Source organism: Halichondria panicea, chromosome 8 (assembly GCF_963675165.1).
Source record: "Halichondria panicea chromosome 8, odHalPani1.1, whole genome shotgun sequence".
In the NCBI taxonomy this organism is placed as follows: domain Eukaryota; kingdom Metazoa; phylum Porifera; class Demospongiae; order Suberitida; family Halichondriidae; genus Halichondria; species Halichondria panicea.
This window is the reverse complement of record NC_087384.1, coordinates 6,283,949-6,297,020: the sequence shown is the minus strand read 5'-3', so window position 1 is coordinate 6,297,020 and position 13,072 is coordinate 6,283,949. Positions and strand designations below refer to the sequence as shown.

Below are 13,072 nucleotides of genomic sequence, written 5' to 3'. Positions count from 1 at the left end.
AAGCCAGCCTGGACGGGAGGGAAGGGGGGTCAATATTTGTCTCTCAATTTGTATTTTTACTAAATCTAACTCAAGAAAAACTGTACAGAAATATTTCTAAGCTACATTCATTCTTGTATTCAATATGCAGAACATACTTCATACTTTAAAGCTACAATTGCTGCATTCAAGGACCCCTATACAGACTATCTAGTGATACAGAGTCATACTTGACTTCCATGTACTGTACCCAAGGTTTCCTACCAGTCTCAACCAGACACTCACACACACACTTGCTCACCTGTCCCAAGACAAAGCCAAGCCTCAGGAAGATAATGACAGAGAAGATGGAAAGACAGCACGGAATGGTCACCCCAAAGATCATACCTAGCTTCCGCTCAGTGGCTGCAGGAGAGAGAGAGGGGAAATAAAATAATTGCCAAGCAGTAAATCATCGCAACAAACTACTTCCTACATGTAAGTGTGACAGAACGAAACATTTCTTTTCTGAAAATTGGAAGCTCCTATTTAATTATCTCTAAAAACAATCATCCCTCAGGCAAAGTTGGTTAGGTATCTAATACAATGTAGTCAAATCTCATTGTGAAGGCATACTAATATAAATGTGCTGGACACAGTACACAAGTATGCAACATTATGTGAGGTACAAAAACTTGTGTTAGGCTTAAATAAACAAACAGTTGGCTTATTGATATAAATAGTACGGCTTTAATAGTGTAAAACAGTTGGCTTACTGATAATGGTACGGCTTTAATAGTGTGTTTTATGAGGTATGTACGAATATTGCCTCCCTTGTATCAGCTAGAAACAGTAACCAAGCTTTTGTACAAAAATCTACAAACATGAATTTTCATGATTTCTTACTCACCTTGATTCTTGTCAGCTATCCGCTTGGAGATCGAGAGCAGTGGCTCCCCCTCTCTATCAATCGACACTTCAGCTCACTGAGCCGTCAGAGCTACTGCCCGGGGTCGTCTTAATGCCAATATACCTTTCTTTCTGCAAACCCAGACCTCGGAGCTAGCCAGCCGGCCAGACATGGACATACAGTTTTACTTCAATCACACAACGCCCTCGACTAAATAACAATAATTATTAATGTTGTTATAATTTTTACAAGAATGGTAGTTATAAAAATCTTTCATGTATTACTAGACTAGCTACGAAAATGAAAACTAAACGCACAAAATTAATTAATCATTGACAACAAATTAATTAACACGAGTCCTCTATACGCACTATGAAGATTGTGTTCTCTAAATGTCACCGGCTTGGTGAAGGTGAGGACAGTGTGGGGGAGATCTGCATGGAGACAATCAAACAATCAGTTCAGACACAAGTAATACCATCAACAGCAAGTGATAGAGTGCGGCCATTTTTCATTATACTAGTCTAAAAAAAGTCTATGTCGTCTAATTATAAGTACTTACCACTTCCATGTTTCCTGTCTTCCCTTTACCAGCAAATTCAAAGTCTCTGCAAATAGGTATATACACATATTCATTCCAATGATAACTGTTTTTTTATTTATGAAAAGCACTAGCCTCCTTCACCGGCCTTTGAAAGAAGGCCTGCTATCGACTGCTTGCGCATGCGCCAAATTATTGGATTTTTTTCCCGTAAATATTTCTATAATACTGGATACATCAGAGAAAATATCCTAAAAGTCATACACAGAGCTATATAGCTAGCTAGCTAGAAACAGAGCTGTGTAGGTTTGTTGTACTGCTATTTTCTTCTGATAGAATCAGTAGCAGTAGTATAGTAGACTTTCACCAAAGTTAGTGTTAAATGGGCGTGGCCTGTCCATATATAGGCTCTTATCAGCCGTCACTCCTTTCAGACGATCGTCATCCACACTGTTGCAGGCTGTGAGTCTTTTGTTAACATAGCAGGCTAAGGGTAGCTATCAGAGAATGCTATCCGATGGGCTAGAAACCTTCAATCGAACTTTCTATCTACTTCCTTCAATCCACTTCCTTTCGTTGTGATGTCATAGTTTTACTGAGCATAAACGATGTTATCCAAAGCCCCCAGATACCGGGGGGATATTAGCGCATGCGCAAGCAGTCGATACCAGGCCCACTTCCCTAGCGGGAAGTGCGGCCTGGGATCGAGGCTAGAAAAGCACATGCCATCAAAATTGCAAGAGGGCAATAGATAACTATTGATAACTATATACCAGTGTATGATACATACTAACTTGTAAGCAGCTGACTAACAGCTGACTAACTAACAGGCTTCTGTAGCATACCAAGGCAATGTACGTACACACACACCTATATATAATATTGAGCAAAAGCCATCAAAATAGCGAGAGAGGTACATGTAATGACCCTCCCCCCACGCATGCAGTAATATACAGTGACAATGGTTAGGTGCACGTTGACGCACAAGCTGTAAGCTGAGCATGCGCAGGTGTCCTATTTGACTCACCCTTTCTGGAATAGATATTATATATGTGGTGGACAATACTGCACAAAGAAAAGGACACGAGTCAACACAAGTATACATGCACTGGACTACACATTATTGTGGACTAGTACACACACACAGTGCATGCAGCTATAGGGTCGATAGTGAAAGCTAGCGTGTGATCAGCTATTATACTATTGAGTAAAATTTTCGTACAATAATACATTCCATTGTTAGTTAGCCTAATAAGACGTTCACAGAGCTAGTATTAACTATAGTAACGTATGACCTAGCTATCACATGACCCGTCTTAACAACTGAGTTTTCGTTTTCTGTTTTCTCTAGGAAATAATAAGCAGTGAAATGCAGTGACTCACGTTCCCGTGGAGACAATTTTGACAGTATCCAGTTTCCCTCCGAACAGAGCCAGTTTAGTGACAAGCTCAATCACCTGCTCAGTCTTGATAATGAGGTCACCTCTTGCATTGGGTCCCTCCGTGGGTAGTCCGATGACCACCACTCCATCACTCAGGCTGCTAACAGAGATAGCGGAAATGTCACTGAGGGGAAACTGCTCCTTCACTTTGAAATTGCTGGTATCAAGATAGAAGCAGTTATTCTGTCTGTGGAGGGGTGTGTGTGGTGGGTGGTGTGTGTGGGATGAGTGGATGTGTGGGCAGTGTGCATGAGTGTAGAGAGGGGGAGTAGGTGGTGTATGTGGGGAGGGTGAGTGGGTGTTTGGTAAAATGAATTATCTACCATATCAGTGATGATGACAGCTCTTGTCCTGGCCTTGTATCCGTGTCTGTCGTACTTGACAACTCGCAGAGAAAACTACAAACAAGAAGACAATGTTGCTAAAAACATCCACCCTCCACATACGTAGGACAGACTGTACCTTGAGCTTCCCTGGACTGGGCACCTTGACATCAAAGTGGGTCTCCTTCAAACGTATGTCGTCACGAGCTAACAGAACAATTGCAAGACTTCAAAGCCTTGATTAGTGAAGTCAATAGTATAGTTGGACTGTGTGTGTGTCAGGGGGGGGGGGGGTACAGTGGTGTGTGTGTGTGCGTGTGTGTGTGTGTGTGCGTCTAGAGGGGTTAAGGGTTAGTAGTGCATACAATCATGTAAACAAACTAATTGCTTTTCAAACACAGTACTGCAACTATAGTACGTGAATAATCTCTAATCACATCCTGCCAGCTAATGCTCACCAGAATCACTTACATATCATGTACAGTGTACACCCTGGGCCTACTCTAGTGGTGCTATATCAGGATAGTGTAGGAACTAGCCCAGGAAACTGGCATTTGTGTGCAGGATATGCAGCTACTATTCCCAACAGTTTCTAACAATACAGTTTTTAGGTTTATGGGATGGTTTTTTAATGAGAAAAACACAAGCACAGCAGATCACACACAGAAATGCAAACATATACATGTACGAATATGAATACAAGACCAAGTATGTAAGTGCACGTGCATTAAGATTTAAAAAGGAAGTAAATATTTGCCTATCCATGCACTTGTCAAAAAGCCAGGATTATACTAAACATGATAAGAAATAGAGATAGTGTACGGCATACATAATAATTATAGTGAGTGTTACTAGTGGTGACTCACTCCTAGGTTATTGAGGAAGGTGTTCCAACTCCAGCTGGTGTAGTTTAACAGAGTCTCATTCCCATACCACACCTGAGGGCACGGATAATAATATACACTTCAGTAGCCATGGTTAAGTCAATGTTAGTTACATGTACGTGTTGACCTTCAATGTTATGATTGTTGTTTTTGTTATTATTGGTGTTTACATGGAATTGCCTTGGGACGTACATGGGACGTACATGTATTATTTTTGCAATTTTTATGTATCTTACACAATATTGACCGTTGTAACATTTTCTGCTCCTAGGTTGCATGGCTTACCTTTATCTCCGGGGTGAGGGGTGTGTTCCAATGCTGTGTTGTTGCAGTATATACATGTAGTGAGTGTCCTTAGCTTGTGTTGACTGCAACCTGGAGTAACTCATTTACACCGACCACTGGCTAGCAACAGTTGTACTAGTAACTGTGTTTCCACTTTGTGGCCCTGTAGTTTTGGTCCTGGCTTTATATTGGCTTGAGGAAACCCTTGAGGGTCTTTGTGGTTTTGTTTTATTTTTAGGTCATTGAATGACATTAAGTCATAAGCCAGGGGATTATGGCCCGCTGTTAGCTCTTTCTTTGTAGATTAATGAATCTAATTAAAGAGGGAATTTTGAGTTATGTGTTTAATCATGGTATGTGTTCAGTATGGAATCTTCTAGCTGGAACTATGTGCTGTAAAAGTTAAAGTCAATTTCTTTTCAGGTTGTATATTGTCCCGCACTCTAGAATGACTTTTTGCAATTTTCACGTTTCTTACACAATATTGACCCTCTTTGATAGCTGTAATATTTTCTGCTCTATACATACCTTGGTACACGTTTAGATCCCTGTAGTTAAAGGTTTCCGAGCAACTGACAAGATCTCAGAAAATTGTCCAGAATACAAACACAAACACATAGCTATGTACAAGGTGTTTATATCACTGTGTTACTCGTGAGTGTGGTATACAAGAGTCTCTCTCTACTGGTCGAGGCATGCAAGTCACTGGAGAAGAATGTGATGAGAAAATTGGCATAGTTGAAATGAACCTTTGCATTGTGTGGAATGGTATGGAGACCTGACCTACATTGGAATGAAAAATCAGGCTGATGCATAATAATAGTATCATAATTTATGATACACCCCTCATCAAGAATTCATTCTCTGACAAGTGTCTGTAATTCTTACAGACACTTGTCAGAGAATGAATTCTTGATCAGACACTGATAAGAATTTATGACACTGTATGACACTGTATGACAGTTACTATATGTTTTGTGTGTTATATTTAGGCTGCGTAGATGTGGTTGTTAGGGATGTGGTTGTTAGGGGATTAATGGCAGCATTCCTTGTAGATTAATGAAGGGGAGTGTTGTTATAATTATGTTCAGTCATACTTTTCCAGCTAATTAAATTGGAACTATGTTGATTATAGGTTCTATTCAAGTTTAATAGGTAATATAATAGAGAGGAAGGCATGTGGGTGTACGGCGACAGTACACCCACATATAATCATGGTATGTGTTCAGTCATGGAATCTTATATAAACAATAAGCGAATGTTTCTAAACAAGTTGGCATCCTCAACATCTTGTAACAGAAGCCTCTACTAATATAGTTGGTGCAAATTTTCGTACAAACAACCTATTTAAATATTTCGTATGCTGCTCTTCAATACGAAATCTACGAAAATGTTCACCATTGAAAAACAACCCACTATAAGGTATCTCACATTGTCCTTCTCCAGTGACTTGCATGCCTCGGCCAGTAGAGAGACTCTTGTCTAACACACTCACGAGTAACACAGTGATATAAATACTTGTACATAGCTATGTGTGTTAGTGTTCCGGACGATTTTCTGAGACATACATGTATAATAATAATTATCTTGTCAGTTGCTCGGAAACCTTTAACTACAGGGATCTAAACGTGTACCAAGGTATGTATAGAGCAGAAAATGTTACAGCTATCAAAGAGGGTCAATATTGTGTAAGATACGTGAAAATTGCAAAAATAATACGTCCCAAGGCAATTCCATGTAAACACCAATAATAACAAAAACAACAGCTAGCATCCATAACACTTAAGGGCAACACATACTTGTCTAACACTGACTTGACTGAGGCTACTGAAGGCACCTAGCAGCTTCAATATCAGAAGCAATACATAACATAACATTTTAGGGCAACACATACTTGTCTAACACTGACTTGACTGAGGCTACTGAAGTGCACCTAGCAGCTTCAATATCAGAAGCAATACAACTAGGGATCTCAATACTGTCATTTTAGTAAAACTTGGTAACTTGGCTGCAACCACAGTAGTAACCACAGAAGGACATGATTATGAATATAATTAAACCATGCAGTAAGCAGCAAGACCAAGTCAAATATCAGTTATGTAACAGCAAGCGTGCATTGAATGACTTCAGCACAGCCTCAGAACAGCTCCATAATTATGCCAATGAATGAAACTCAGTTGAGAATGGTTATTTAATTGACCTTATACCCATTATAATTATTTTGCGAGTTTCCGTATAATTATATACAACGCAGGGTGGCAGTGTCAGTGTTGTAGGAGCAACATGCATTACAGCATGCTGAAAATAAGTTACATGGGTATAATTATGTATATTTATATAATTATAGTGTTATCTCGAAATTAATGAGAACCTTGGACACTTATACAACATTCTCTTCATTGGCATGTTTGAGCTGTTCTCTGAGGCTGTGCGAAGTCATTATGGTGTACAGTGTACATGCAGTGCAGAAAAACTAGTGCTTGCTGTTAGATGTTTGAACTTTCCATGCTTAATGCATGGTATTCATAATCATCTATGTGGTTACAACTGTGGTTGCAGCAAAGTTTATCAGAATATTGCAAGTTTTACTAAAAGGACTGTATCATTGTGGTGGAATAGCTAAATTCTTGGCACAACCGCATTCATAACTTTACAAGTATTGTACTATATTAATTACTACATGTATCTACCCACGCTAGCCATCATGACATAGCCATCATGACACTATCTGATCATGACCAAATTCACAACCAAAAATAGAACGTAATCAAACAAAATATCCCCACAAACGGCTGGCACAGGAAGTGCATGGTATAAAAGCAACTTTTTTAGGACGGCTACTACACAAACTGCTACAACTGTTGCTAGCCAGTGGTTTGTAAATGAGTTACATATACTCCAGGTTGCAGTCAACACAAGCTAAGGACACCACTAACTGCAACAACACAGCATTGAAACACGAACCTCACTCCCCAGAGAAAGGTAAGTGCATGCAGCATAGGAGCTCATAATGCAGCATGGGAGCAGACATGTACAGCTATCAACGATTGTATTATATGCATGTTTGCTGCAAATTAAAATACGGCCTAACATTTGCAAGCATCAAATAAAAATAAAATGTAGTAAATAATTACACTGCAGGGTAGTGGTCACAACACATTATTGCTAGGAGCAAACTGTAGTAACTATAGGTATAGGTTTCTAACAACATGAACAAGTAAACTACATGTCAACTGTTACTATTTATCTATTCACAGATCGCTAAATGAATTCACGTACCTTAAAGTATTTTGTGTGCAGTAACGATCACCCTGGAATAATGGACACGACCTTGACACAACCACTGATAGAGCTAGAGCTAGAGTCAGAGCCATCTAAAGAAGCAGAAGATGGATCCACACAAGACGTCACCATCATAGTGCCTTCATTAACGAGGGAGCAGTCCACAGAGTCTAACAGTTGCACTCCACATCGTAAGAGATTTAAATTATCTGACTTTATTGACGAAGACGACAGTGGCACCGAGGGCACAGCAGTTTGTTTGCAGCTACCACACACGATGTCTTCACAAACTTCACACAGTAGTTCTTCGTCAACCAGCTCAAATACAGCAACTGCTGCTTCTGAAGGAGCAGTTACAAGACATATAAACAGAGAAAACAGCATTCAAAGACGCTCTTCAGAAGCACGATCACAGGCTTCAAGAAGACGTCCAACAGCTCTGTTCCCACTAGGGAGACAAGAGTCGTGTGAGGGAGGTCATCCTGCTGAGATGGTGACTCCAGAGGCAACGCCAGTGAAGACGAACAATGGCATCATTCATATCGTGGGACTGGTGAATATATCACCCGTAATACAATATCATACAGACAATAATAATGTACTGCAAAATAACCCTAGGCAATATAGAAGAGCACATAGTTGTTAAGCACTTCAAAATGTATTTATTTGGCACGTATAGCACAATAAGTATCACGATGTTATTACCATGGTCATTAAGTTGTGTTTGCAATGAGGGGTACATTTAGATTCGATTGTTAAAATGAAGGAGTACTCTAAACACAGTACATACTAAAAGGGTAACAGATACGGGACTTCTAAGAAAACCTCGTAAGTTTGAAGCATCCCAGAAAATCACATACCACAAGATAGCCAAAAAGAAAACCACATATCGGTACATGTAGGCAGGTAGTGTTAGGATACAGTAAACTCCTCCACCCTCGACGGTGGCACTGGTTGCTATGGCAGAGATGAAGAGCACGGTGAGCATGACCACCAGGTAGCCTAGGATGAGCATCGCCATGGTCTCCCAGAAGCCAGCCTAGACGGGGGAAGGGGGTAAATAATTGTCTCTCAATATATACTTCTACTAAATCTATACTAAGCTACATTCTTGCGTTCAAGGAAAGCTGTACAGATATATTTTTAAGCTACATTAATTCCTGTATTCAAGGACACATATACAGAGTCAGTACTACTAGATCAGTTAACTCTTTTCTAGATTTCTTTCACCAATGTATATAGTTCCTTAGAAGATTATGTAGAAGCGTCTGTGATGTTGCAGTATAATTCTCGTTGATAATTTTTATTGAGACTAATGGGTAATAATTAAAGACTAATAGGTACAATGCATGAGACTTGGAGACTAGACTAATAGGTAAAATTTTGAGCATAATTGGGCAATGCCTACTAAATACACACTCACCACATCCAGCATACTCCACCAAAAGACTGCCTCCTTCTCCAAGGTTACTGACCAGGGCCTCCACAAAACCTGCAGCAGGTGAGAAACAACAAAATTAATCTGGATACAGAGAGATGAAGGAACTGTATTGTATAAACACATAATTACACAATGTGGTTGTGTACTTCAAGGAAAACGTAAACAGAGAGTCTGTAGAAAGATGAAGGAACTGTGTTGTATGCACACACAGTGTTGTATTCAACTCATGGTTATAGTTTTATACTTATAAGAACCGTAAACACAGTCTGTAGAAGCCTAGAGATGTTCCTTCATTAAGGATGGAGTTAATCACATGAGGAGAATAGCTTTGAACCCATTAGCTGCTCAAATTGGCTGTAAACTGGCTGTGCTATTTCAGAGGATGTAAACCTTGTGGGAAGATATGTAAACAAAACCAAACCTGGGATAATTACATAACGGCTTAATTAGGATGAGACACTCACCGATGATGTAGGCAGCTGAAGCAAATATGTTGGCAACGAAGAAGATGATACCAACAGAACCACCGAACTCTGGACCAAGTGCTTTGCTTATCATGACTGATCAGGGTTAAGGATTCAAACACATGTGTACATATACTAGCTGTCGTGTTGGGCACAACATATTCATTAATTAAGGATGTCATTAATACACATAGTGATCGTCATAGTGTCATACAGTGCATACAATTTATTACAAAATAGGACAGGATCTGTAACTGTTTACCCCACGATGGTCTCTACCGAGTCATTCTAGAGTGCAGGGATAATATTCAACCTCAAAAGAAATTGACTTTAAGCACATAGTTCCAATTTAATTAATGACTGAACATAACTCAAACTTCCTCTTTCATTAATCTACAAAGGCTTGTTGACATTAATCCCCAACAACCCACATCCACACACTATTATCCCTATGAATAATTATTATGCTACAGTATGTCATTCAATGGCCTAAAAATAACACACAAAGACCCTCAAGCCAGTGTAAAGCAGAATACCAAAACTACCACCACATATAAAGTGAAAACACAGTTACTAGTACAACTGTTGCTAGCCAGTGGTTGTGTAAATGAGTTACTCCAGGTTGCAGTCAACACAAGCTAAGGACACTCACTACTGCAACAACACAGCATTGGAACACAAACCTCACTACTTACCCCGGAGATAAAGGTAAGTGCATGCAACCTAGGAGCAGAAAAATATGCAGCTATCGAAGATGTAGATACATGACATTGTAAAACTAATACCGTATCAGTGGGAAATTTTTACAGGTGCAAATATTTGCTATTTGGCTTCAGAGCCCTCAGCAGAAATTTCGTGGGTTCTAATATTCGCGGTTCAATGACAGGAAACCACACCCACCAATAGCTTTGCATGTGAAATACAATGGGAGTTTTTCGTGCTAAACTGTCTACCCTCAAAAAACGTGAAATTTTGCACCTCACAAAAATTTCCCACTATACGGTCCCGAAGCAATTGCATTAAACAACAATAATTAGGCCAAGCAAAGTCAATTTGTAGTTTCTCAGGCTATTATTCCTAAAATAGCAAGCGGATTGAGGCATTTGATAAATATTAATGATAATGATATTCATAGAATTTTAATTGAAAACACACCCTAACTTCCTCAATAAGCGGAAGTGCATAATTTTTACTTAGTAATTTTAGTTATAATTATATTCATGACCAAAAAACCATACAAATTTATCCTTTTCTTTTCTTTTAGTGCCTTTAATTTGAGGTCACGTGATATTTAACTTTTTTGTAAAGCTGCCAATTTCCAAGCGCGAGGGCCTGAGAAACTACAAACTGACTTTGCATGGCCTTATGGTAACCATAAAACACATGCAGCTAGCATCCATAGCATTGAAGGCACACACCTGACATTGCCCTTACCGAAAGCCACTGCTAAAAGTGCATCCTAGTACCAGAAGCAATGCAACTACAAATCAATTGTTGTGGAATAATAGGTAGACAGTTACAACTGAATTCCTGTGGTCAAGTATGTGTTACTATATTTATTATCTGCCAACATGAATGATCTAATTTATACCACCAAAAATAGAACATAACAGTCCCTTACAACAATTATTCATGGATATATGCCAAGCCACAGGAAGTTACAATCTATGGTATAAAACAAAGCAAAATCTCCTAGGAAGTCACAACTGCTACAACTGTTGCTAGTCAGTGGTCGATGTAAATGAGTTACTCCAAGTTGCAGTCAACACAAGCTAAGGGACACCACTATATGTATACTGCGACAACACAGTATTGGAACACGAACCTCTCCCCTCACCCCAGAGATACAAGCTAAGGACACCACTAACTGCAACAGCACAGCATTGGAATATACACCCTCCCTCCCGGAGAGAAAGGTAAAGTGCATACAGCCAACATAGGAGCAGCTATAAAAGATTGTGTAATGCGCATTTACTGCAAATACGGCCTAACATTTGCAAGCATCAAATAACTACAGGGGTTGGTCACAACACTCATTCTGCATTACTAGGAGCAAACTCTGTAGGAACTATAGGTATAGGTTTCTAACAACATGAACAAGTAAACTACATGTCAACTGTTACCATTATTATCTATTCACAGATTCATAGGTGCATGTTAAATGAATTCACGTACCACCTTGAAGTATTTTGTGAGCAGTAGTCCAGCCAACGATTATCCTGGAATAATGAGCACCACTTTCAACCAATCACCGATAGAGCTAGAGTCAGAGCTAGAGCCAGAGCTAGAGCCAGAGCTAGAGCCATCCAAAGGAGCAGAAAATGGATCCACACAAAATGATGCCATCTTAGTGCCTCCATTAACGAGAGAGCAGTCCACAGACTTTAACAGTTGCACCCCAAATCGTAAGAGATTTAAATCATCTGCCTCCATAGACGAAGACAACAGTGACACCTCGAGTACAGCAGTTTGTTCGCAGCTACCACACACGATGTCTTCACAAAGTTCACACAGTAGTTCTTCGTCAAGCAGCTCAAATACAGCAACTGCTGCTTCTGAAGGAGCAGTTACAAGACATATAAGCAGAGAAAACAGCATTCGAAGACGCTTTTCAGAAGCACGATCACAGGCTCCAAGAAGACGTCCGACAGCTCTGTTCCCACTAGGGAGACAAGAGTCGTGTGAGGGAGGTCATCCTGCTGAGATGGTGACTCCAGAGGCAACGCCAGTGAGGACTAACAATGGTAGCATTCATATCGTAGGACTGGTGAATATCTCACCCGTAATACTATGTCATAGAGATAATAATAATGTACTGCAAAATAACCCTAGGCAATATAGAAGAGCACATAGTTGTTAAGCACTTCAAAAATGTATTTATTTGGCACGTATAAGTATCACAATGTTATTACCATGGTCATTAAGTTATGTTGTTTGTGCAATGGTCGCTTAGTATGTTAAAGAAAAGGAGTACTCTATAAAACACGGTACATAGTAAAAGGGAAAAAAGATTCAGGATATAGCGGGTAATTTCAGGGAATCAATTTTGATATTATTTTCATGGTTGCTGCTTTGCACTACAAGTAAAAGTGGTCAATGATCGCTTCATTTATGGGTCAAATATTCATGCTCCGAGCTTCAACCACAACATGTTCACCTTCTCCCCCCCTACCCCCCCAAATTATACGATACAGACACAAGAAGTTTCTAGGATCGATCCCGGGAAATCAACCATGAAGTCGAGCACTACACTCACAAGATAGCCACAAAGAAAACCACACAGCGATACATGAAGGCAGGTGTTCTGAGGTACATAGCTACTGTAACAGTGTTAGGATACAGTAAACTCCTCCACCCTCGACGGTGGCACTGGTTGCTATGGCAGAGATGGAGAGCACGATGAGCATGACCACCAGGTAGCCTAGGACCAGCATCGCCATGGTCTCCCAGAAGCCAGCCTGGACAGGGGGAAGGGGGTCAATAATTGCCTCTCAATTTGTATTTTTACTAAATCTAACTCAAGAAAAACTGTACAGAAATAT

The 13,072-nt window shown here is 39.9% G+C and overlaps 1 protein-coding gene across 2 annotated transcripts in view; it reads right to left on the bottom strand.

Annotated features, from left to right (window-relative positions):
• Nucleotides 1-1,074: 1,074 nt before the first annotated feature.
• The window catches only part of LOC135340375 (unconventional myosin-Ic-like), a 55,351-nt gene continuing 43,353 nt past the window's right edge, over nucleotides 1,075-13,072 (bottom strand). The window contains exons 29-33 of one of the 2 annotated variants that reach the window (XM_064536707.1): nucleotides 3,175-3,249; nucleotides 2,793-3,038; nucleotides 2,437-2,474; nucleotides 1,431-1,476; nucleotides 1,075-1,302 (exon numbers count right to left, since the gene is read on the bottom strand). The gene's annotated coding sequence lies outside the window, so the exon portion shown is untranslated. The remainder of the gene's footprint in view (nucleotides 1,303-1,430; nucleotides 1,477-2,436; nucleotides 2,475-2,792; nucleotides 3,039-3,174; nucleotides 3,250-13,072) is intronic. The other variant, XM_064536706.1, reaches the window with a different exon arrangement.